We start from the raw sequence: 26,621 nt of genomic DNA on the forward strand, positions 1-26,621 counted from the left end.
ACGGTCTTTCGGTCGACGGTCTTTCGGTCGACGGTCTTTCAGTCGACAGTTTTTTGGTCGCCGGTCTTTTGTTCGCCAGTCTTTTTGGTCGCCGGTCTTTTGGTCGCCGGTCTTTAGGTGGCCGGTCAAATGGTGACAGAGTTTACTGTTGAAGCCAGCTCTCGAAATTATATTCACGAGAGAGTTTAATATCTAAGAAAGAGAGTTTAATATCTAAGAAGGAGAGTTTAATATCTGAGAGCGTTTAATATCTAAGAAGGAGAGTTTAATATCTAAGAAGGAGAGTTTGCTATCTAAGAAAGAGATTTAAATGTCTAAGAAAGAGAGTTTAATATCTGAGAGATTTTAATATCCAAGTACTGTTTATATCCAAGTACTGTTTAATATCTAAGTACTGTTTAATAGCTAAGTACTGTTTAATGTCTAAGTACATTTTCCCAGCGACCAAATGACCGGCAACCAAACATCCGGCGACCAAACATCCAGTCACGCTCCCATGTAGTACCAAGTAACAATGTTACTCCATCAATCTTGACTGCTATATTGACCCTGTACAACACAACAATATCACTAACAATACCAATCTTTTCTCACACTATACATCCACATAATCTACGTCGACTTCCAATTGAATTCTGGCAGTTCCATGACATATTGCCTCCAATGTCACTGGCCGGTGTCCAAACATAAAGACGCTTGCTAGCTAGCTAGCACTCCACCCGGTGGCCAACGTTTCCTGGCTTGGCGCAAGGTCTCGTCTCTTTGTCTTCCAGAAGTCACGGGCTATTGATTGGCTGAGGGGTGTGGGGGGGTGGTGTGGTCTCTGCGGAATTGGCTTGCTGCGCTGGCGTATTCGTAGTGTACTCAACAATGGAGGCTAAATTGTTCCCGGTGACTTTCCAAAGCAGCGGGAGCCCCCCTGGCTTTGCAGGTGATAAGCTCAAAAGGCTGACAAGGGCACCTCGCTCTCTCTCAAAGCTCACCCCGGTCGGTAGAAGTTTTATTGGCAGAACAGCACGTCCCGTCGGTTCTTGGAATATCTTGTAATACACCACCCCTGCTGCGCTGAACCGGGAGGTCACTGCGGTAATGGCCGCCAAATGGACTGATGCGCCATAGTTCGGGCGCTCGCTTGGAGAGAACACTGTTTTAGTATTTGGGGTAAAATGGTGACAGGGAGAGTAGAGTTGGGTGGGTTTTCTGTTGGTTTTGGGTCGAAAGGTGGGTTTTACGCGGGATTGGTTGCTAATAGGGATTAGGACCAACCCATTTCTTCAGTTGCAAGACCACAAAAAGATGTGTATTGATTGGAATTAGTGATGTCCAGATCCGATACTCGGTATAGATCCGATCCAATCCACTTTCCTCGTTTTTAGTACCATAGAGCTGCTAAACTATGGCCCGTGGGCCACATACCGCCCACTTGGCTTTTTAATCCGGCCCACAGACGTTGTCCAAATAATTTTTTTTCCCAAGATGGCGCCATCACGCAGAAGCCAGTGGCAGTAGCTGTGTCCATTCTTATTTGTTTTTGGTGTTTTACAGCCCCTCTATCTTTTTTTAAATGACATTTTAATATTACTTAATACATTCCTTTTTACTTGACTTTGTACTTTATACTTTTTACTTGAATTATGAGTGATGATTATGTTAATACTTTAGTCCGTTTATGTTTCATATGTACTGTTAACGGATGCACTTTTTTATATGTATCAAATCTTGTGCTGACCCCACCCATCTGTTAAATTTTTTCTTAGTAGTTTGCTTTGTCAGTCTTTACCAAACCATACAAAATACGCATAATGACAAAAATCATTTAGAAAATGAAACAATTTCCAGCAATTTACATGGAAAATAAACAAAAATATTGAAAGTATTCAGTTTTGGTTCGCCACTTTAACTTACCTTGCCGAAACGCAACGTCAAGTTTTACATTTTGTCAAAACGTTCACTTATTTTGAAAGCTCACTTTCTTTTTAAAAACATGTTTGGATTCTCACCAGTTTTCTTCAGCAGTGTGTTAAATAAAACCAACATTTTAGTAATAGCTAATTTCCCTAATAATATTTGTACTATAGTAGAGTACAACAAAAGCACAAACTCCCCAAATTGGAATAAGAAAGAAAAAACTGACAAAACACAGATATAAGCCCAAAATAATCCATCTATTCCTTTTCAATGAAAGTCACTCTGTATCCTGAATTAGTCCCTACCGCATGTTAATTCGATTTTGTTTGGATTTTGTTCAAAAAGTAGACTGCGCTATTGATTGGCCATCAGATCTGCATTTGTCCATCATGCCATTGATTCACACTGAAGTTCTTCCAATTTGATTTATAGTTAAAAGCACATTTTTCGCTAGTCAATTATTATTTAAGGTTTTGGTAGACTTACCTTGCTAAATATCCTATTTTTTAATTAATCAATTCATCCATTTTCCAGCTGTTGCCTATTATTTAATGCGAAAAGCTAATTCTATATTTATTTGGATGCCATCCAAGCATTAGTTTCATTTATTAAGTTTTGACTAGCACACACCAGATTTTAATGTATCTCAAAGCAATCTTACCTTCTGACGATCCAACATGACACCCAAAAGATGACAGAAATTTTCACAGATGACTTTCCACTTATTTCTTTCCTCTCCTATTAACAAGTCTTCATCTTTGAAATGTCGCTTGTGGGCTGCCTGAGGCAAGAAGACAAGAAAAAATGGAGTAAGTGAGAAATTTAAGTCCAAATTGCTCTTTTGGGATACATTATGCATCATCCCACATACTCAGAAATCATATTGTATTAAGAAAATTGACCAAAGCTAACATACCAGAATTACTCGCATATAAGCCGCTTTTGTTGGACAAAAAATGATGACTGAATCTCATAGCTTTCAAAATTATATTCACAAGAGTTTAATATCTAAATATCTACTGATGATTCATGACAGAGAGAGTTTAATATTTAAGTACTGTTTAATATGCAAGTACTGTTGAAAACAGTAGAAATTTAGATATTAAACTCTCTCTCTCATGAATAAACAGTAGATATTTAGATATTACATTTTTTTTGAGAGCTATTAATAGTGCTTACTCTCCGTCACCATTTGACTGGCGACCAAAAGACCGGGGACCAAACGTCCGGGCGACCAACCGTCCGGTCGACCAACCGTCCGGTCGACCAACCGTCCGGTCGACCGACCGTCCGGGCGACCAACCGTCCGGGCGACCAACCGTCCGGGCGACCAACCGTCCGGTCGACCAACCGTCCGGTCGACCAACCGTCCGGTCGACCAACCGTCCGGTCGACCAACCGTCCGGGCGACCAACCGTCCGGGCGACCAACCGTCCGGTCGACCAACCGTCCGGGCGACCAACCGTCCGGGCGACCAACCGTCCGGGCGACCAACCGTCCGGGCGACCAACCGTCCGGTCGACCAACCGTCCGGTCGACCAACCGTCCGGTCGACCAACCGTCCGGTCGACCAAACGTCCGGGCGACCAACCATACAGTCGACCAACCGTCCGGTCGACCAACCGTTCGGTCTACCAAACGTCCAGGGCGACCAAATGTCCGGCCTGGATCTCCCCTCTACAATGATAGAAAATACAACCTTTCATGCTCTTTTCCCCCCATTTTCATTATAAACTACATGTGTGCCATTCCCAACCAGTGACAAATTCATTTTATGAATGACATTTCCATATCTGAAAAGAAAAAAAAATACCTATCAACATGTGAGGGAGAGAAGAAAAAAGGTTTGTGGGACATCATTTTTCGGCTCATTTTGAGCTAAAAGCAAAGAGGAGTTTTACACCGGCGCACCCGCCGAGTTGAAGATGAGCTTTTTTGGAGAAGTCACGATAGCTTTTCCCTGCCACAGGCTCCCGGGTGGGACTGCCTGGTATTTGAATAGTCTGCAGCTCGGCGGGGGTTCTGACTGCAAATCATCACCACAACAGTCGAGTTGGGAAAGCGCTCGATTTTTTTGTCCTCGGCCATTTATTGAAAAGGAGCTCAAAAGAAGAAACGTGCCTCCTAAACGCTTCTTTCTCAAACCCTAAATCAGTTCAGAAACCACACTTGTCAACTCCAGCCAATTGCTCTCCTTATTCATTATTGCAATTCCCATTTTTAAATGATTAAAAAAAACTTTACAAATGCAATGTGGCACATATAAGCCACTTTTGTCGGACAAAAACTGCTGATTATATTGAGGGTATAGCTTGTATGCGCATAAGTTGACGCAATGGCGCCTTGACATAATGACTCCCCGACGCCATGACTCCCGACGCCATGACTCCCCGACGCCATGACTCCCCGACGCCATGACTCCTCGACGCCATGACTCCCCGACGCCATGACACCTTCACGCCATGACTCCCCGACGCCATGACACCTTCACGCCATGGCTCCTTGACACAACGACTCCTTGACACAACGACTCCTTGACACAACGACTCCTTGACACAACGACTCCTTAACACAATGACTCCTTGACGCAATGACTCCTTGACGCAATGACTCCTTGACGCAATGCCTGCGTGACGCAATGACTCCGTGACGCAATGACTCCGTGACGCAATGACTCCTTGACGCAATGACTCCTTGACACAATGACTCCTTGACACAATGACTCCTTGACACAATGACTCCTTGACACAATGACTCCTTGACACAATGACTCCTTGACGCAATGACTCCTTGACGCAATGCCTCCGTGACGCAATGACTCCGTGACGCAATGACTCCGTGACGCAATGACTCTGTGACACAATGACTCCGTGACGCAATGACTCCTTGACGCAATGACTCCTTGACGCAATGACTCCTTGACGCAATGGCACCTTGACGTCATGACGCAATGGCGCCTTGACGCCATGACCCAATGGCACCCTGCCTTTTTTGCAATGCACTTACTTGAACACAAACAAAAACAATTAAAACAGCAATTGAAATGCACAAAAAATCCTACCTTCGGGTATATAACTTCTACCAACAACAGATTTTCTAGCCACTATAAAAATGGGATAAAACTATATTTTGTGCTTTTTCTTTTTATCATTAAAAGAAAAATACTACCGTCTGTAGCTCAGCATCATCCAATCTATTGAATTCATCCCCCTGAGGCGATAGTGAGACTTTAAACGACTTTCCTTCCTTATGAACCCGGTTTTTATCATTGACCTGGAAAAGGTAGCTCCGCCCATTTCGGAATGAGAAACGAAAATGAAACGACACTGCTGAGAAAATGACTATTTTTTTTAGGTATACTACATTGATTTGCTTCAAAAAACAAATAAGCCAACTCATGAGAGAAAATGGAGAAACGTGAGATGAAAGATTAAAAAGCAACTAAAAATAAAACGGTGCCTTCTGGGATTTCAACTTATCATCTGACACTCTGTAAAGTGATCATCACCATCCTAATGCCTTAATTATGGTCTTGATGTATATGTTAAATTTGTGCTGCAGTGAGTAGAATTGATGAACGCTGTTTCCCTTCAGTTCAGGTGTGTTACAGGCAATAAGTACTGACCCAATTACAGTCTACTCTCTTCATTTGTGTACAGGCAGTAATTGGCCTTACCTTCACACTTCATGATTCAGTATTCAGAGCTGTCTTGATCTTTCTAATGTGCTACATTAGCATAGTCAGCTGCCAATTCAACATTGTGTGACATTATAAAAAAATACAGTTTTGCCCTGAATATAAGACAATGCTTTTTTTTGCATTGAAATAAGACTGAAAAAGTGTCTGTCGTCTTAAATTCGGGTCTAGAAGTTATAGTCGTTCATAAAGCTAGATGGCGCCAGATATGTTTCAAGCTATTGTTAAATATTTTGAAGGTTAATGCACATATTGCAATTGTGTTGTTTGGTTACAGTAAATTGGTTAATTTACATTTAAAAAAACATTTATTTACCAATGTGAGTGCACTTTTGTTTACATATTTAAATGTTCAGATATGTTATAGACCAGAGGTGGGCAAACTTTTAGTCCCGGGGGCCAGATTGACTTTAAAATTTTGACAGATGGGCCGGGTCAGCACAAGATAAGATACATATAAAAAAGTGCATCCGTTAACAGTACATATGGAACTTAAATAGAGAAAAAGGACTAAAGTATTAACATAATCATCACTCATCATTAAAGTAGAAAGTATAAAGTACAAAGTAAAGTAAAGTAGTATTAAGGAATATTAAAATGTAATTAAAAAAGATATCGGGGCTGTAAATCACCAAAAACAACTAAAAGTAGACAGTTTCTGCCACCGGCTCCCGCGTTACAGCGCCATCTTGGGGAAAAAAAACATTATTTGGACAACGTCGGGCGGCCGGATTAAAAGGCCTAGCGAGCCGGATGTGGCCCGCGGGCCGTAGTTTGCCCATGCCTGTTATAGACAGTTTTTGCATGATTTGAATGGCGCTAAATAATAAGTTTTTTTTGTCCAATATACTGTTCTAATTTGTTTCAGAAGTACTGTCATTTTTTTGTGTGTAAAAAATTACATTTGGTCTTTTTATACTTAGGTCTTGAAAAAGAGGGTGTCGTCTTATATTTGGGGCAATACACTAGTTTATCAGGTCTTCCCTCATCACTTCATCAGCCTAAAAGAGGAGGAGCAACAACAGTTATAGGGACAACCGTCCAGGTTGAGCCTAATTTGTCTTCCTCCGTAACGAGCGGGACAAAGACTTCAGCTAAAATTCCGAGGGGTGTTGTTAAAATTAGGGGGCGACTGGATGGAGGGAAAGAGCCTCAGAGGTGATTTGAACAGCTAATTAGCGAGAGTGATGGCCTTTTGCTCAGGAAACACATATGGTCTTTGTCCATGTGGTGGAGAAGTTGGCACAAAGCGATCCCATTGAAACGGGACAGACGGAAAGTGAGCTGGGAATGGAACAAGCACACAATGGCAGGGGTCGACGACTCTAGCTGACGTTTTTAAGTACTGTACTTTCCCCATTATAAGGCACAACTCAGAGACCAGCAGTGTGCCTCAGATATGAATCTATATCGTTAATCACTGTATGAAATTCCCTTTAACACAGTGGATGTATCACCCAACCCTTAACCATTACTACTACTACAAGCTCATCTAGTGAATAAGTATAACATCCACCTACTACAACTACTATTAACACTACTACCACTCTGAGCATCATCGCTACTACTACCACTCCTACCCCCATCACCACTACTACCACCACCGCCACCACTACTACCATCACCACTACCACAACTACTGCTACCACTACCACAACTATCACTACAACTACAACAACCAACTACAATTACCTCAACTACAATTACCTCAACTTCAACTACAACTATCACTACCATTACCTCAACTTCAACAACAACTATCACTACCATTACCTCAACTACCACTACCACTACCTCAACTACCACTACCTCAACCTCAACTACCACTACCACTACCTCAACTACCACTACCTCAACTACCACTACCTCAACTACCACTACCACTACCATTACCTCAACTACAACTACCATTACCTCAACTACAACTACCACTACCTCAACTACAACTACCATTTCCTCAACTACAACTACCACTAGCTCAACTACCACTACCTCAACTACCACTACCACTACCTCAACTACCACTACCACTACCTCAACTACAACTTCCAGTACCTCAACTACAACTACCATTACCTCAACTACAACTACCACTACCTCAACTACAACTACCATTACCTCAACTACAACTACCACTAGCTCAACTACCACTACCTCAACTACCACTACCACTACCTCAACTACCACTACCACTACCTCAACTACAACTTCCAGTACCACTACCTCAACTACAACTTCCACTACCACTACCTCAACTACAACTACCACTACCTCACCTACCACTACCTCAACTACAACTACCACTACCTCAACTACAACTTCCACTACCACTACCTCAACTATCTACTACCACAGCACATTCTAATGACTGTATAACGCAATCCACTACTACTATTAATACAACCAATATCACTACCTCCTTCATTACTATTACTTCCTCTTACAATCCACCGCACCATACATCTAAATCAAATTATAAGATAAGCCATTCATCAAATATGCGCCTTATAGTAAAGAAAATACTCGAGATTTCTTTTCGGACAGAACATCACACAATCTTCCCATAGTTTAGCTTCTTCTATGACTTAAACTGGAGCACAACTTATTCACTTATTCATTCCACCATCGTATCCGAGCAGATAGCGGCTTCCTGGTCACGACTGCATCTGATTGGCTCAATCATCAAATCAGTTATACACTTTGGTTGGCAAGACGTGACTGTACAATGAATCAATGAATCGGGCCAGGAGTATTTACCTCGCAAGGCTACTGACGCTACAGTTACTTTTCTAACTGCTAATAACATTTTCCTGCCTCTTGTCCTTGAAAAGCCAGCACAAAAAAAAAAACCATGTGAGGGAATTAAAAGATTCGTTGGTCAGGGCCCGGTGCCACAGCGCTCTAAATCATCCTCTTCATCACAGCGACACAACAAACAATCGGGCCCCCGCGCCGTCTGCTTTGTGTCAAGCAGCAGAACAAAAAGAAGCAGAAGAAGGAGAAAAAGAAGTGGACAAAGGATCCTCCCACCTGGGCACGGATGAGAGAAAATGAATTAGGCAGGAGACAAAGACACACTCTGGACTAATAGGAGCAATTACTCTCCAGACCACAGACATCCAAGTTGTCAAACCAAGCCGATGACGCATTTGTGGGTCTTAAAATACAATCTGTGCTTCTAATGTACACATGTATCTATTTGGTCTATGTATGATGCGCAAAAAAACTCTAAAAGCACTGAATTGTGTACTCACATAACATAACATATCATGAGTTAACCTAACATAACATTGTGTAAGTACTGAAGAGGTCATTTTTTAGTTCATGTAATACAACGTAACATAAAACTTTGTTTTTAGCACAACGCAAAGTGAAATAATAGATTTTTTTTAAACAATGTAACATAATAAATATTTTTAAAATATATGATAATGCTTCAATTGTTTGGCATAACATAACGCAAAGAGGCGTAACAGCGCGATGTAACATAATGCTTAATTTTTTTACATAACATATCACAGTGTAACATAACACAATGTAACATAACATAACACAATGTAACATTACGCTACATTTTTTTGCGGAACACGTCACGTAACGTACTCTGGAACTCTTGAACATTTTATTTTGGCATAAATTCTTTCACCGCCTTATAACATAATGCTCTATTTTTTTACATAGCATAACCAACGTAGAGCAACACAAAATACACCAATGCAACATAACGCAATGTAACATAATGCTTATTTTTTTTACATAACATAACATCGCAAAGTAACGTAACATAACGCAATGTAACATAACGCAATGCAACATAACGCAATGTAACATAACGCAATGCAACATAACGCAATGTAACATAACGCAATGTAACAACGCAATGTAACATAATGTAATATAACCTAAAGCAGTGTAACCTAAAGCAATGTAACATAACGCAATGCAACATAAAGTAATGTAACATAACGCAATGTAACTTTACGCAATGTAACATACTGCAATGTTACATACCACAATGTAACATAATGCAATGTAACATAGCACAATGTAATATAACGCAATGTACACAACGCAATGTACACATAACGCAATGTAACATAACGCAATGTAACATAACGCAATGTAACACAACACAACGTAACATAACGCAATGTAACATAACACAATGTAACATAACCCTTCATTTTTCACATAACCCAACGTCACTTAACCTACCTCTGCAACTCTGGAACATTTTATTTTGACACAATTCATTTCCTATCAAAAACTAGACGTCAATCATTTATTCCCATTCAAACCCCAAAACCATTTTCCCGCTTGATCCTTTCAACCCTCAGCCGGCTAAAACCTTTTAATCTTGAATGATTTTATCTCAAATGCAATGGACCAATCGGCCCGGTCCAGCCATCTTTAAATCGATTGGTCACTGACTTTTAAAAAAGTTTCTCATAGTTTATAAATCAACCAAAAAGCTCTCATGCAACCTTAACACATCACATTTTTATTTCCAACATCCTTACCCAATTCCCTAACTAAGCAATTTTACTCAACAAACACCATGTATGACATTACTGATTTCCCACCGCGTGGTAATATCCAAGACTGGACGCCACCACTACCTCCTCACAGTCGTCCAATCAACACTTGGCCTCTCATCGAATAAAGCGACGTGCGAACACCAATCTTGTGCTAAGTGACGCTAATCTGCTACCATTAGTCCATCGGTGCCTCTTAATGCCGTAGCGGTGGCAAATTGGGCCACTGTGGGCTCGCCGGGATCTGATTGGATTTGCCGTCAGTCCAAACACGTTCCCAGAGGTGCCCGAACGCCTGCCTGACTCACCCGCGGCTATTTACAAAACATCCCCCACCACCACCACCACCACCACCAGCAACACCTCTCATTAATCAGCGACAAGCCGTATTTAAGTGCTTGTTGTCCTGACCTATCGCTGACTGACGCTGGCATTTAAGAAAACAGCGGTAGAAAGACACACCACGGCTGGTGGATTTAGCGTTTTAGTCCGTTGTGATGATGCCACGGTGGCTTCAGCTGTAATGGACGGCTGGGGGGTGAGATGGTGTCAACCTCTTATTCCAGTTGACGGGCTAATTTGGCCATTAAGGTCAGTTGACATCAGTCCGGGCAGTTTTGGGACTATGAGTTAGGGGAATGCCCTGACTGAGGAAAAATAATGTGGAAACGTGTAAAATGAGTAAACCAAATACACTGATTTTTTTCAAAGCGCCAATCGTCACACGTGATTTAAGAATAGTGACAAAAACATACATGTCAACATTCTTTAATTCATGTCAAATACTATTTATGTTGTTGACTATGTTGACTACTTATGTATGTTGACTACTTGTCTATGTTGACTACTTAGGTTGCTGACTGCTTAGATATGTTGACTACTGACATTGAGTACTTATCTGGGTTGACTACTTATCTGTGTTGACTGCTTATGTTGTTGACTACTTATCTATGTTGACTACTTATTTATATTGTTGACTAGTTATGCTGACTACTTATTTAAGTTGTTGCCTAATTATGTTGGCTACTTATTTATGTTGTTGACTACCTATTTATGTTGTTGACTACCTATTTATGTTGTTGACTACCTATTTATGTTGTTGACTACCTATTTATGTTGTTGACTACCTATTTATGTTGTTGACTACCTATTTATGTTGTTGACTACCTATTTATGTTGTTGACTACCTATTTATGTTGTTCACTACTCATGTTGACTACCTATTTTTGTTGTTGACTAATAATGTTGACTACCTATTTTTGTTGTTGACTACTTATGTTGACTACTTATTTATGTTGTAGTACTTATGTTGACTACTTATTTATCTTGGAGTACTTATGTTGACTACTTATTTAAGTAGTTGACTACTTATGTTCAATACTTATTTATGTAGTTGACTACTTATGTTCACTACCATATTTATGTTGTTGACTACTTATGTTGATCACTTATTTATGTAATTGACTACTTATGTTGACTGCGTATTTATTATGGATTATTTATTTGTGCACTTCATGGTGAAGCTTTAAATCTCATACTTGTATAACAACAATAAATTCATTCCATTAAAAAACATCTCCATTCATTTACATTGACCCAATTATGTTCAAGTTGTGTCATTGATTTCCATTCGAAAACTTTCTACAAAAAATTTCCTTAGTTTTGACCTAGCCACAATACAAATTTCCAACTCTCTACATTGCACGGTTTGGACAAACGTAGCGAGAGAATCTTAACATACCTACACACATTCATTAATCATGTTTTATAAAGATATAAAACATGAGTCATTTTTTCTCCATAAGTGGTCAAAATCCAATACAAAAGCAGAAAAATAATTCTCTCTAAATTAATATTGACATTGTTGAGTCACAGGCATGAAGAGGCAATTGCCGTCGTCAAGATTATACGAAAATAATAAACACTTAACACTAGCACTTTCAAGTACCAGAAAATGGATGAAAACATATGATTACAATTGGACAATTCATATTTATTTGAATATATATACTTGCAGCTACACTTTGATCCACTTGGCTCAGCAAGGTGATGTTTGACATTAGCATCCGTCAGCACGTTGCTGTCGTGTTTTGCCGGCCCGGGTCGGGTTCAATGGCACTGGCACGCATCATGAAAGCACTCCATAAGTCAAAGCCGCCATAAGTGCGTCCATGAGATTGAAAGGAATGACGGTAGGGGAATGATGGGCTTGAAAAAAGATGAGTCGCTTTAAGCGCCACTAAAAATTGAAAGCACACCTTTTATTTATTTTTTATATGTCTCGTTAGCGAAGCACCTTGCGTGATGTGATGCCTTTATGGACCCATAGTGAGTTGTGGTCCGAGATCAGTTTGTCATGAACTCTATTGATTTTTATATGTAATACTTTTTGACATTGGGTCAGATATGGATACTCCATCAAATTGAGACAACTTGGTGAAAAATGACGGTATTTTCAATGAATATGCCATTAAAGTTTGATATAATAAATATAATATATATAAATATTGTGTATTTTTACACTTTTTCCATAGTTTGGCTGGCATTTTTTTGCAGAAATTTATCTAAATTCTTTTGATGGTGAATATTACTTAAAGTATTTTTGTTTTCTTGAATTTCATTCATAGACGTCAAAATAAAACTTGTTTTGTGTTTTTTTGCGTATATTTCCTCTATTTTGAAATAAATTACTGTATTGGTCAGTTTTTTGGCTGTAAATTATGTGTACCATATTTTCACGACTATAAGGCGCACTTAAGTCTTAAATTTTCTCCAAAATAGACAGTGCACCTTATAATCCAGTGCGCCTTATATATTGAAAAAACAGAAAACCAAAAAGGAAAAACCACCACTGTCGGATATTAAAAAAACACAAACACCTGAACTGAAACAATACTGTTAAATATGCAGATGCCATCTTAGTTTACAACATCTTCCATCATATAGCTCCTCCCCCACTGCAAGATTTTATACAAAACATCAACAATGGCTGGCTCTAGAGGTGACTGTAAAGTAGTGAGTGCTTCATACCTGGAAGTCAATAGCAATTACTGTATATTTACCACTATAAGGCTCACAAGTCTTAAATTTTCCCCAAATTAGACAGTGTGCCTCATAATACAGTGCACCTTATAATACAGTGCGCCTTATATATGGACAAGATGTCATTCATTGAGGGTGCACCTTATAATGTGGTGCGCCTAATAGTCGTGAAAATACGGTAAATGTATTGTTTTTCCTCTATTTTTTTAAGTCTTGAAATATCTGAAATAATGTTTTGCTTCTTGAGCCAGTTGTTTCCCATTGTATCATTATTACATTAACATATGTTTGTTTTTCGTTTTGGATAAAAATGTAGATTTGCCCCTCTAAAAATGTCCTATACTGCAGTGTGACTATTTATTGCCATCTTCATTTTGTGCTGCGACTTATATATGGAAAAAAATACCTTAAATTTCACTGGAAAGAAACTAAGGTGATAGTCTAGTAACTTTTTTTGTTCATTTTTCGCTGCTTTAGCTAGTTTGTCCACTACTGCATTTCCCCAAAAGTGTTTTTTAATGCACTTTTTAAAAAAATCTGTTATCTAATGCATGAATAAGGGTTCAACGTTAGCTCCTTAGTTTGAACATTTTTTCTGTATTCCTGGTTTTAATTGAATATATAAAACAATATCACAAGAACATCCATTTTCGTTCCCATTTTAGAAATATTTTTATGCTGTTTTCATCTAAAAACTTGCCCAAATGGCTCACAAAAACGAGGTTTACGCCACCAAATGACTTTCGTTAGTGTGCATGACGAACTTCTAAAACGCAACCCATTGTTTTCTTCCTTCGCTTACTGTCAGTTATAGCCTTATTATCGCCTTAAAAAAAACAATTTAGAGGGAAAATAAGGCAAGGGAACAGTGACACGTGGGCTGTTGAAAGGGGTGTGGGGAAGTTTTTTGGGGAAAAAAAAAACCCGGTTGCAAGAGTGCTAACGAAAAGCACCATGAAACAGAAACAGTTTTAAAGTGTGGTAGAGGTCCCAGAGTGCAAATGCTGGCATGGAAATGGGCTGTAATGGGTGTGATTTAAGGGAAGAATAAAAAATAAGTGTAAAGAAGAAAGCCAGAAGAGAAAGCTAAAAACACACCCGCACTGTCAAATACCGTATTTTCACGACTATAAGGCGCACCACATTATAAGGCGCACCCTCAATGAATGACATTTTTCCGTATATAAGGCGCACTGTATTATAAGGCACACTGTATTATAAGACGCACTGTATTATAAGGTGCACTGTATTATGAGGCGCACTGTCTATTTTGGAGAAAATGTAAGACTTTTAAGTGCGCCTTATAGTCGTGAAAATACGGTAATTGCTATTGACTTCCAGGTATGAAGGACTCACTACAGTCACCTCTAGAGCCAGCCATTGTTGATGTTTTGGATTTTTTGGTATAAAATGGGGGAGGAGTTATATGATGGAAGATTTTGTAAACTAAGATGGAATCTGCATATTTAACAGTATTGTTTCAGTTCAGGCGTTTGTTTTTTTTAATACCGACAGTGGTGGTTTTTCGTTTTTGGTTTTCAGTTTTTTCCATATATAAGGCGCACTGGATTATAAGGCGCACTGTCTATTTTGGAGAAAATGTAAGACTTTTAAGTGCGCCTTATAGTCCTGAAAATACGGTACCTTACCTCTGCAAAAAATTGTGGAATCATGAATTTGAATCAAATATGCTTAGTTTAAAACACAAACCTCCTCCTCCACTGCAAGAATTTGTACAAAAAAAATCCAAGGGGCTGGCTCTAGAGGTGACTGTGTAATTCCCTTAAAAAAAGTGCTTGTTTCAGTTACATCTGCCAAAATTAATGGACTCACGACTTGAAATCAAGTAATATTAGTTTACAAAATCTTCCAAAACATAGCTCCTCCTCCACTGCAAGATTTTATACAAAAAAAATCCAACACATTAACAAGGGCTGGCTCTAGAGGTGACTGTGTAGTTCCCTTCTAAAAGAGTACTAAATTATCCAAAGCCCTTCCTCTGTTCATACCTGGAACTCAATACCAATTAACATACGTGAACCTCTTGGCCAATCATCTTAAAGCCTGGCTGTTAGACCAACAAAATTGCGATCACAAAGTTGTTTAAAACTGTGCTACTTGTGGGTGTGTGGGTGTGTATGTTATCATTTCACCTCAACCTACACAAGGGACTAAAGATGAAATTAGCCCTTTGGCTACAATCTCACATATTTACAAATATATGCTCATTAACATGAATATAAATATGTTTATTATTATGTACAGTCCCTTATTAAATAAATCAAACTCAAACACACTGTTGGAATGCTTTATTTTTATTTTTATTGAAGTCCACAAGCTAAACTGCACTGATCCAATGCAGTAAAGAAGTTTTTTTTGTTGAGTTCTAATGACTTTGTCAAGTAGGAAAGGAACTAAAGCGAGTCTGTGGCTTGTCAACATTCTCAAGGTTGTCGACAATTACAGCAAAAGCGCACAAAGAAGCCAGCACAATGGTGTCTCCAGGTTGACATTTATTTAAACTGCTTGTTAGGATGTCATTGTTTGAAAATGACATTCACCTATCACCGTAATGCAGGCGACGGTAGGGTAAAAGAATCTCACTTTTCTAGCAAACGGGTGGATTAAAGTTGTTCTTTTTCGACTTTAATTTTTGTTCTGCGGTGTTTTTGGAAGACAGATAGAGACACAAAAGTCCCTGGTCAATTCTCAAACAAGAAATGACACTGTTTTGATAGCTGAACTCAGTTTATGTTCTTTTTCAGAAGGCAAAAGTGGGCGTGTTTAAGTTGAGAAACAGGTGTCAAATGAGTGGCATTATTTTTCGTGGCGTGTAAAATTAAATTAGTGGCCCGGTGGGGCAAGTGGTTAGCGTGTTGGCCTCACAGCTGTGGGGTTCTGGGTTCAAATCCAGGTCATGTACATCTGTGTGGAGTAAGCATGTTCACCTGTGTGGGTTTTCTACAGGTACTCCAGTTTCCTCCCACATTCAAAAATTTGGAAATATTCACACAATGCAGAAATAAAAGTACATTTTAGTAGTTTTCAGTAGTAGTTTTTAAGTTTTTTGCTGTCCTGCGATTGGCTGGCCCCTGGGGTCAGCTGGGATAGGCTCTGGCACCCCTAGCTAACTTAATGAGGATGAAGCGGTTCAGAAAATGAAAAATAAGATGAATTTTGCCCAAAATAAAATGCACAAATGCGTACACATTAAGGAATGCTGATACAGTAATACCTTGACATATGAGTGTCCTAACATACGAGACATTTGAGATATGAGCAAAATTCAGAGCACATTTTTACCTTGAGATATGAGGAAAATTCAGAGCACATTTTTACCTTGAGATATGAGGAAAATTCAGAGTACATTTTTACCTTGAGATATGAGGAAAATTCCAAGCACATTTTACCTTGAGATATGAGGAAAATTCACAGCACATTTTTACCTTGAGATATGAGGAAAATTCAGAGCACATATTTACCTTGAGATATGAGGAAAATTCAGAGCACATTTTTACCTTGAGATAGGAGGAAAATTCAGAGCACATTTTTACCTTGAGATATGAGGAAAATTCAGAGCACATTTTTACCTTGAGATATGAGGAAAATTCACAGCACATTTTTACCTTGAGATATGAGGAAAATTCAGAGTACATTTTTACCTTGAGATATGAGGAAAATTCAGAGTACATTTTTACCTTGAGATATGAGGAAAATTCTGAGCACATTTTTACCTTGAGATATGAGGAAAATTCAGAGCACATTTTTACCTTGAGATATGAGGAAAATTCAGAGCACATTTTTACCTTGAGATATGAGGAAAATTCAGAGGACATTTTTACCTTGAGATATGAGGAAAATTCAGAGCACATTTTTACCTTGAGATGTGAGGAAAATTCCAAGCACATTTTTACCTTGAGATATGAGGAAAATTCCAAGCACATTTTTACCTTGAGATATGAGGAAAATTCAGAACACATTTTTACCTTGAGATACGAGAAAATTTTGAGATAAGAGCATACCATGCGGCCACGAGGTGGCTCCGCAGTGATATACACGACAAGAGGGCGGGGCTTCTTTTAATATCGATAACCCAATTAAAAACATGTCTTTCCATTCTAATATCCTAATTTTGGTGTTTATTTTTTCAGAGGGTTTGGAACAGAGTAATTAGTTTTTAGTCATTTTAAATGATAACTTTTGATTTGACATAAGAGCACAGTCGTGAAAAGCATTAAGCTCATATCTCAAGTTATAACTGTAATAGGAAATATTCAACATTTTGTTATTGAACATCCTGCATCGCTTTAAAGGCAATCCGGAGGAAACCGGTAACAACGAAGCGGCCCGCAACAGTTTGACGCCCACATATTCGTGTATTCTTCTTTTTCTCCACTCTCACCGCTTCTCTTTAAACCAATAATCCAGCTCCATCCCTGTTGGGTCCTCGTACTCGTTCTTTTCCCACGGATCGCTACGTCGTTTTTTTTTTCGCAGGGCCGAGTTGCGATGGCGGATCTATCGGAGCGAAGTGGTGGGTAGAGAGAAATGCGGCGTCGGAGAGAAAGCTCATAAAGCGCTCACCGTTCAAATAGGAGGAGTTTTTATTCTCCGCATTACCATTCTGTAACAGTGTGCTTTTGCCGACTTCAAAGGTCTCATTACAACATCCCATTAGCATTCAGGCCACCGTTTGGCGCCAGTGGGCAACATCTGCATGCCGAACCACAGTCGAATTTACTGCCAGCATCACAAAGGGTTTCAACTACCCCAAATTTCAATTTAAAAAATGCATGTAAATACACTGGGTATATTTAAGTTTGTAATTATAGGGATTTTTCGTTAGGCATCTTGATAAAAGGTTCATTTCGGAAAGCAATGTTATGTTTGAAATAAGTTTGGCTATTTGGAGGTTGTCAAAATGTTGTATTATTTTTTGTGTAGCGCGCTAATTTGTGCATTCTGTTGATTGTAGCAGGGTAGACGCGTTAGCTTAAACAAAAATGTGAGTACAGTAATCCCTCAGATATCATGGGTTCACTACATCATGGATTTTTTAATAATATTTTTGTAAATTCATCAAAAAATTTAAAAATTCACGCTGATATTCACAATCAGAAGTTACTCTACTAAAAAACAAGCCCCAAAATATATTTATATATACATATTTAAAAAAATATATGTGTATATATATATATTTAAAAAAATATACATATATATATACACATTAAAAAATATATATACATAAAAATATATGTATACATTTAAAAAAATAGAAAAACAAATACATTAAAATATATATATATGGATACATTTCAATTAATAATTAAAAAAATTAAGAATTGTTTTATATATATACAGGGTGTCTCAAAAAAATTACTGACTTTTAGAATGACCTTTTATTCTAAAAGTGAGTACATTTTATTCTAAAAGTGAGTACATTTTTTTGAGACACCCTGTATATATTATATTATATAAAATAGAGGTTACCTATGCAATCAATTACAAATTAATTGCCATGCTGAAGTCGCACAAGACGAATCATTCGTCAGAAGTTGTAACTCAGATGAATCACAATCAAATGCGTAAGTAAGATGGCAGATTGTGTGAATTTTGAGGCATTTAAATTAGAAATTTGGTACTTTTCTCAAATGATTGCTTGAGAATTTTTTAAGGGATTTTAGGAAGTTTCTCAGGAGTTTTCTGGAGTAACCCCCTAAAACTAACCCCTGCACCTACCATCACCAGGTATATTTTTTACTACCCATAAATGATCTAGCCATAACATTAAATCATTAATATCCATACATAAATCATTTTAATAAATAGCATTAAAATATGCACAATTCTGACTTACCCGATTTGTTTACGTCTTTGCTTGATGTAGTGTAGCTTCTATTTAGTAGTCCATATTTTACTATCTGAAAACTCACTCACTTTAACTTCACCTCATGTTTTGCAGGACAAACATTTCTAACTCGAAAAACAAAATATGCTCCCCAGTTAACGCTTGTTCTTCTATTTGTACATGCACATACTTCGACATCCATTCCAATTTAAAATAAGCAGTTAGTACTTTTTAATGCTGTTTCGCGGAGTCCAAGTATCACGTTGACGTTAGCTTAGTTAGCTTAAGCTTCATTCACAAACATTGTCAATGCCGTGATTGGCTGCGATACGATGTTCCCCATGATTGGCTGGACTCCTCCCACTTAATGAATTACACAGTAAAATGGTAAAGAAAAAAAAGTTAAATATATTTAGTTTAAACTCCACAATTTTCAAGTAAACAGGCTCGTCAATCAATTTATAGTTGTAATTAAAGGGATTTTTTGTAAAATATCTTGGTAAATATTTAATTTCGAAACGTCATGTTGGAAATACATGTTGCTATTTGCACGTTGTCTAAACGTTGTTTTATTTTGAAAGTAACGGTCTCATTTCCGTTTTATCCAGGTGCGCATTCCCATCAAATGTTTTTAACACGCTAGACGTGTTTGCTACAATAAAAACGTGAGTAAACTTGCTGATTGTGTATTTGATTTCTTTACAAAAATGAAATATTGATAAAAGTAAACTATTTGAATCGTTAGATCCGATTGAACTTTATTTTTGTATGCGTCATCGGTAAATGCCATTAGGACTATAAGGGTCACAGAATCAGAAAACTCTTTACCCACTACGAAATATCACTTTTGACGTTTATCATGACATTTCTGTAATACCGATCTGAGCCTAGAAATATAATCTCATACCCTCGATCAAGTGTTTTTTTTATTTTTTATACTTTGGCCTTCAGGTGTATGATTATTCCTGTGTGAAGATGACAAAAAATAGCGTTGTGTTCACGATCCGGTTGGACAATTTAACATAACTCCAGGGGTGAAAAATAAATAAATAAATCAAATAAAATATATAAATACACCTGTAATGAAAGCGAGGACTAACGAGACATACGCTGGTAAAAAAAATAAAATAAATAAATAAAAAATGGATGAAAAAAATCAGCAGCTGACAGGAGACGCATTGTAAATGCTTTAATTAACGCCACAGGAAATCGATGTTTAGCCCCAAAGCTTGTCACGGACAAATGAGAGCACCCTGTGGGATGTGCTAAAATAAATTGGAACATAAAGCGTTCCGGGGCACAACTTGCTTCCATTTCAAAGCATCATCCTCCCTATTGGAATTGTATGGAAATAGAAATCATCTTAACTTGAAAGCTTAACTCGACTGGCAACAATTTCAACATTCTTAGACGACTCGTTATCATTTAAAGCCCAAACTGCAGAAAAATAATTGACAGCAAACTACATTGCTTTAAATGATGAGGCGTTCAAGGTCCCTCGGAAAAAAAGAGGAATCTAATTACAATATTTATTTGTCATAAAGTTGAATAAAATATTTTCTCTATCAATGGAAGTACATCACAGTAATTTTTGGCCATATAGAATGAAGTAATAACCCGAAAAATTTAATATTGACTGCTTTTTATGAACCGTAAATGCTTTTTTTTGCCTCTTTTTGAATCTTAAAATCACCCAGAAAATTATTAAAATAATTAATCTCATCTCATATCTCATTTTCTGAACTGTTTTGTCCTCCAGGGTCGCTGGGGGTGCTGGAGCCCATCCAATTGGTGTCCAATCAGCCTATAATGCATTTCTTTGGAATGTGGGAGGAAACCAGAGTACCCGGAGAAAACCCACACGGGCCCTGAACCACATGCAAACTCCACACAAGGTAAACCAATATGGATTTGGTTTCAAATTTTGACAATGTAAAGTGTATGCAACAAAACTATATTTTTTGTGTAATATGAAGCGATTATTGTCAAAAAATCATTAAATTACGAGAAATTAATTAAACATCAACTTGAATTGTATTGAATGCCTTTATTTTAATTAAAAAACTACAAAGATATTCAACATTTCACAATAAAGTATAAAATGTAGCCATAAAAAGAATAATATACCAAAAAAAAATTAAAAAAGTGACACAAATGGTTTACAGCACTGAAATATTATATATTAAAATACATTTAGTGTTTAATTGATTCCTTTTTAAAGCTATAAATCTCTATTTATTTGTATAATAACAATAAAAACATTCATTTCAACATTGAAGAGAATAACTTTGTATTCTGAATATGGGACAGTTTTAAATTACCCTTTTTTAATTTTTACAATACAAAAAAAATGGTTGTAAAACACTGACTTAGCATAACTTGAATGTTATATTATATATAAATAAAACGCTAATTTAAGTCTGCATAGCAACAACGACCCATTGACATTTTGAATGAGGCGTTGGTTAGAAACCAATGTTACGGGCCGTCAGCGTTCCGCTTTTGTGATCCCGCGCGAGATGTTGCGATTAAACGTGAATTAAAAGTGAAGCCATGAAATGGCGAGCACTCCTCCTCCTCCTCTTAAAGTTCAAATCTGGAGCTCTTAGTGGGGGAGTCAGTGACACAACTGCTGATCCAGCTTTTGGGGATGAGGGCTTGAGAGACTTATATGTTCATTCCCCCCCAGAATTTTGTCGTCTGTGCGTTTCTCAGGAGGGAATTGGCAGATTATTTGGTCAACCTCCATCGGTTCCACCACGGCTTTGTGACGGCGGAAAAGGACAAACTGCCTGACGAGGGGAAATAAATGAATCCGTGTCCCTGAGCATGACAGGCAAGCTACTGTGATGTGACAAGGAGTGAGGAAATACAATATACACTGATTTTTTTTAAAGAACTTGCTTAGGTTCTTATTGAACACCAAAGACTTGAAATCGGTCTCAAAACTACAACTTTAGTGTTTAGAAAGAATAACAATTGTTGCTCTAGTCCAGGGGTGGGCAAACTTTTGGGCCCGGGGGCCATATTGACTTGAAAAATTTGACAGATGGGCGGGGTCAGCACAAGATAAGATACAAATAAAAAAGTGCATCCGTTAACAGTACATATGAAAGATAAACAGAAAAAAAGGAGTAAAGTATTAACGTAGTCATCACTCATCATTAAAGTAAAAAGTATAAAGTCAAGTAAAAAGAAATGTATTAAGATATATTAAAAAGGCATTTAAAAAAAAAGATATAGGGGCTGTAAAAACACGAAAAACAAACAAAAAAAACTTGGAATCGGTCTCAAAACTCTAACTTTAATGTTTTGAAAGAATAATGATTGTTGCTCTAGTCCAGGGGTGGGCAAACTTTTGGGCCCGGCGGCCATATTGACTTTAAAAATGTAACAGATGAGCCGGGTCAGCATAAGATACGATACAAATAAAAAAGTGCATCCGTTAACAGTACATATGTAAGATAAACTGAAAAAAAGGACTAAAATATTAACATATTCATCACTCATCATTCAAGTAAAAAGTATAAAGTACAAAGTAAAGTAAAAAGGAATGTATTAAATATTAAAATGTCATTTAAAAAAAAGATAGAGGGGCTGTTAAACACCAAAAACAAATAAGAGTGGACACAGCTACTGCCACTGGCTTCTGCATGACGGCGCCATCTTGGGTGGAAAAATAATAAATAAAAGCGAATACGATACATATAAAAAAGTGCATCCGTTAACAGTACATATGAAACATAAACCGAAAAAAAGGACTTAAGTATCAAGATACTCATCACTCATTTAAGTAAAAAGTATTAAGTACAAAGTCAATAGGAATGTATTAAGAAATCTTAAAGCAGGTTTGTTGAACATACATTTCATATTAAATTATGTTTTGACCTATTTTACTGTTTAATTAAATGCGATATCCATCAATCACAATTCCTATAAAGTGTAATAAGTCAGTTAGGTGCAATTTTCATGTTTTCTTATATTTCAACTCAACATTCAAAATGGCTGTTTTTCAGAATATTAATAACCAGTTATGCGACGTTATATTAAAATCTATAAAATGTATTTTTCTTGGTTTGTTTGTGTTTTCAATATTCTGAGAACCATTGCCTGTCCTGTCGAATTTAAACTGTCCGCCCCGTGTCGAAAAAAAAAGTTCCCCAAGAATGAAAGATGACCCTTGCGGTCATTATATCCAATAAGCGTTCTTATTCGGGTAAAAAAAAAAACATCAACACACACCCTCATAAATCTCCATTATCTTTCCGCCTGGACTAATGTACGCGTTGAGCATTCCGAAACCCCAAAGTAAGTCTCTCGCTATGCAAATAATGAGGCTGAGTTGCAAAACATATTATTTAAAAAACTGTCAGTCACTTAAAATTGTGCTTGCTGTATCAGACTTCTTTGTGTGGGAATTAATCATGTTTATACAGTGGTACCTTGAGATATGAGATTAATGTGTTCCGGGGCTGAGCTCGTATGTCGATTTACTCGTAAGTCAAATGAATGTTTCTCATAGAAATGAACTAAAAACTAATTGGTTTTAGCCCTCTGAAAAAACAACAAAAAGCGGATATTTGAATGGGAAAACATTTTTATTTGTGCTAATTCGCTATCTATTAACTAAGAAGTAACTAGTGGTTTAATAGTACTAAAATGTGTTTAGTAGTACCAAAATGTGTTTAGTAGTACTAAAATGTGTTAAGTAGTACTACAATGTGTTTAGTAGTACTAAAATGTGTTTAGTAGTACTACAATGTGTTTAATAGTACTACAATGTGTTTAGTAGTACTACAATGTGTTTAGTAGTACTAAAATTAGACAGATTTCACATAGGTAAACCCCTCACCCGCCCCCACTCGTATCTAAAGACAAATATTTGCCCAAAATGTTACTCATATCTCAAGGTAAATATTTGCCCAAAATGTTACTCTAATCTCAAGATAAATATTTGCCCAAAATTTTACTTGTATCTCAAGATAAATATTTGCCCAAAATGTTACTCGTATCTCAAGATAAATATTTGCTCAAAATTTTACTCGTATCTCAAAATAAATATTTGCCAAAAATTTTACCCGTATCTCAAGATAAATATTTGCCCAAAATTTTACTCGTATCTCAAGATACATATTTGCCCAAAATGTTACTCGTATCTCAAGATAAATATTTGCCCAAAATTTTACTCGTATCTCAAGATAAATATTTGCCCAAAATTTTACTCGTATCTCAAGATAAATACTCGCCCAACATTTTTTCCTTGTATCTCAAGATAAATACTTGCCCAAAATTTTTTCTCGTATCTCAAGATAAATATTTCCCCAAAATTTGACTCGTATCTCAAATTGCCCGTATGTCGGGGCACTCTTATGTCGAGGTACCACTGTACATGTAAGTGGATGTGGATGGAGTTGGGAGGTATTAGGACCCCTTTACCTTGTTTCCAGTTGGGCTTCGAACTGGGCCACTCAATTGAACCCAGCCAGAACAAGCTTAATACTATTTTTAAAACTCTGAAAAAAAGGCAGGTTTTTGCCAGAAGTGTGACGGGAACTAGGAATGGAGGGTAGCTGGTATATATGTGGGTATGTGGGGGTATTTCCGCCTGAAAGCTTCTTATGACCCGAGTGTTATACTCTAATGGTAGCCACACATTGTGCACCATTTATGTGTTAACAGGAGCTAAAGTAAGACAGAAAAGTGCTGAGTATGGACATTTTTGATTAAAGGCTCTAAAAGAACGTGTAGGATGGATAGACATATTTTTATGGTGTATATTTTTGAAGGAATGGGTGTAATATTTCATTGATGTGTCCTTATACTCGATGCAGTAAAGTGTTTATTGTCAGTGAGGTCAAAGGTGGACTTGACTGGATTTGGAGGAGTACAACCTGGATTGGTTGCCAATTTGTTCGATCAATATATTATGTAGGTAAATCTCTTTTTACCCTGGCTGGTTTCTGGGGTCACCTGACAAGATGGTGGAGTCCAATCTCAGAGTTGATGGAGATTTTTTTTAAACCGTGGACCGCCATTTTTTTGTTTTTCAGGCAAATAATGAAAGGAAAATACCAAAAACTCTTCCTCAATTTGAAACTACTATACTAGTTATTAGGGTTATTTCGGGATTTGGTTAGTTTGTTTGTTTTTTTGGCTCTTAAGTCTCTCCAGGCTTCCCTTCCGCCTATAACCAGCTGTGTGGGACTGGTAATCAGCCTTTGTCTGTCTATTTAAACCTGTGTTTTGTATGTATTTGTCAGATTATCTGCTTTACCTTGTTTTGCTTCATGACACATTGCTATGCCATGCTCCATGTTCCAAAACAGGGCCCCCTAGAGGCCGGGATCAGAGATTTAGAGCCTTGAATTCTGGAGACTAACCCTTAACTCAGGTCAAAGTAAGGCTTTTTAGGCTTTTTAATCCGGCCCGCCGACGTAGTCCAATTTTTTTTTCTTCCCCAAGATGGCGCCGTCACGCAGAAGCCAGTGGCAGTAGTTCTGTCCACTCTCATTTGTTTTTGGTGTTTTACAGCCCCTCTATCTTTTTTTAATGACATTTTAATATTTTCGAATACATGCCTTTTTACTTTACTTTGTACTTTATACTTTTTACTTTAATGAGTGATGAGTATGTTAATACTTTAGTCCCTTTTTTCCTGATTTTGTTTCATATGTACTGTTAACGGATGCACTTTTTTATATGTATCCTATCTTATGCTGACCCCGCCCATCTGTCACATTTTTAAAGTCAATATGGCCCCCGCCCGGGCCCAAAACTTTGCCCACCCCTGCCTTAATTAGTACTCAGTTAGTCGGAAGACACACTCAGAGAGACGGGTTGGAGTGAGTTCTACTCACAAGTTCTGAAAATAACAGAAAAGGAAGAATTCTCGCTGGATTTGAAAATGTATTTATTTTCATTGTATTTGATCTGCAGCATTACGGGAGAGTTAAGAAAGTTTTCCGGCAACAAAGTTCATTAATTTCTACACCCCCCACCCCTCTTTTTGCCACTGATGAAATAGTGCTAAATCCCAGAAATAGTTTTTATCCTGGTGCGCCACAACTTTCAACTCGTGACTCTAAGGCGCCTTAGCCTTCCCAGAGCACAGCGAGCATTCCGAGTTCTACAAGATGCCGTCCTAAGAAGTCCCGCGGGATTAGCCAGATTATTGAATCACGGCTTTAGATAATACCATCGGTTTCAGTTTACTTGTGAGTGCAAATGCGAGAGAGAAAAAAAAGAAGGGAGCGGCAATATTGCTGCCTGGTAATGAAGGCCATTCTAAGAGGCTACATTTTGAGTTTAGTCTTCACTTGTTGGCTAATTTGTTTTATTTCAAGTCATTTCAGTGCAACCTTTTTTCAGTTATAGGTCAAATGTAAAATTAAAAAAACTATGTGCTACACACCCTTACATGTTGACCAATGGTGTCAGAATCGTGTTGGTTCGCAAGCCCCTTAAACGTCAACTTGATTTCATGTGGGTCGGACCATTTTAGATATAATATTTAGATTTTTTTTGTAGATAAATGGATTAAAAGAACTGGATTAAAAGCCCTGAATATTCAGTTTTTTATAGATCTAAAACA

The 26,621-nt window shown here is 37.6% G+C and overlaps 1 protein-coding gene and 1 long non-coding RNA gene across 3 annotated transcripts in view; one reads left to right on the forward strand and one right to left on the reverse strand.

Annotated features, from left to right (window-relative positions):
• Window positions 1-19,366, reverse strand: part of LOC144194824 (uncharacterized) — a 58,264-nt gene extending 38,898 nt beyond the window's left edge. For both annotated transcript variants that reach the window (XR_013325995.1, XR_013325994.1), the window contains exons 1-2: window positions 19,040-19,366; window positions 2,570-2,689 (exon numbers count right to left, since the gene is read on the reverse strand). This is a non-coding gene — a long non-coding RNA (uncharacterized LOC144194824). The remainder of the gene's footprint in view (window positions 1-2,569; window positions 2,690-19,039) is intronic.
• A 1,429-nt stretch (window positions 19,367-20,795) lies between these two features.
• Window positions 20,796-26,621, forward strand: part of cdh8 (cadherin 8) — a 155,201-nt gene continuing 149,375 nt past the window's right edge. The window contains exon 1 of the mRNA XM_077713448.1: window positions 20,796-20,925. The gene's annotated coding sequence lies outside the window, so the exon portion shown is untranslated. The remainder of the gene's footprint in view (window positions 20,926-26,621) is intronic.

The sequence above is a fragment of the Stigmatopora nigra genome, chromosome 3 (assembly GCF_051989575.1).
Source record: "Stigmatopora nigra isolate UIUO_SnigA chromosome 3, RoL_Snig_1.1, whole genome shotgun sequence".
Taxonomy (NCBI): Eukaryota; Metazoa; Chordata; class Actinopteri; order Syngnathiformes; family Syngnathidae; genus Stigmatopora; species Stigmatopora nigra.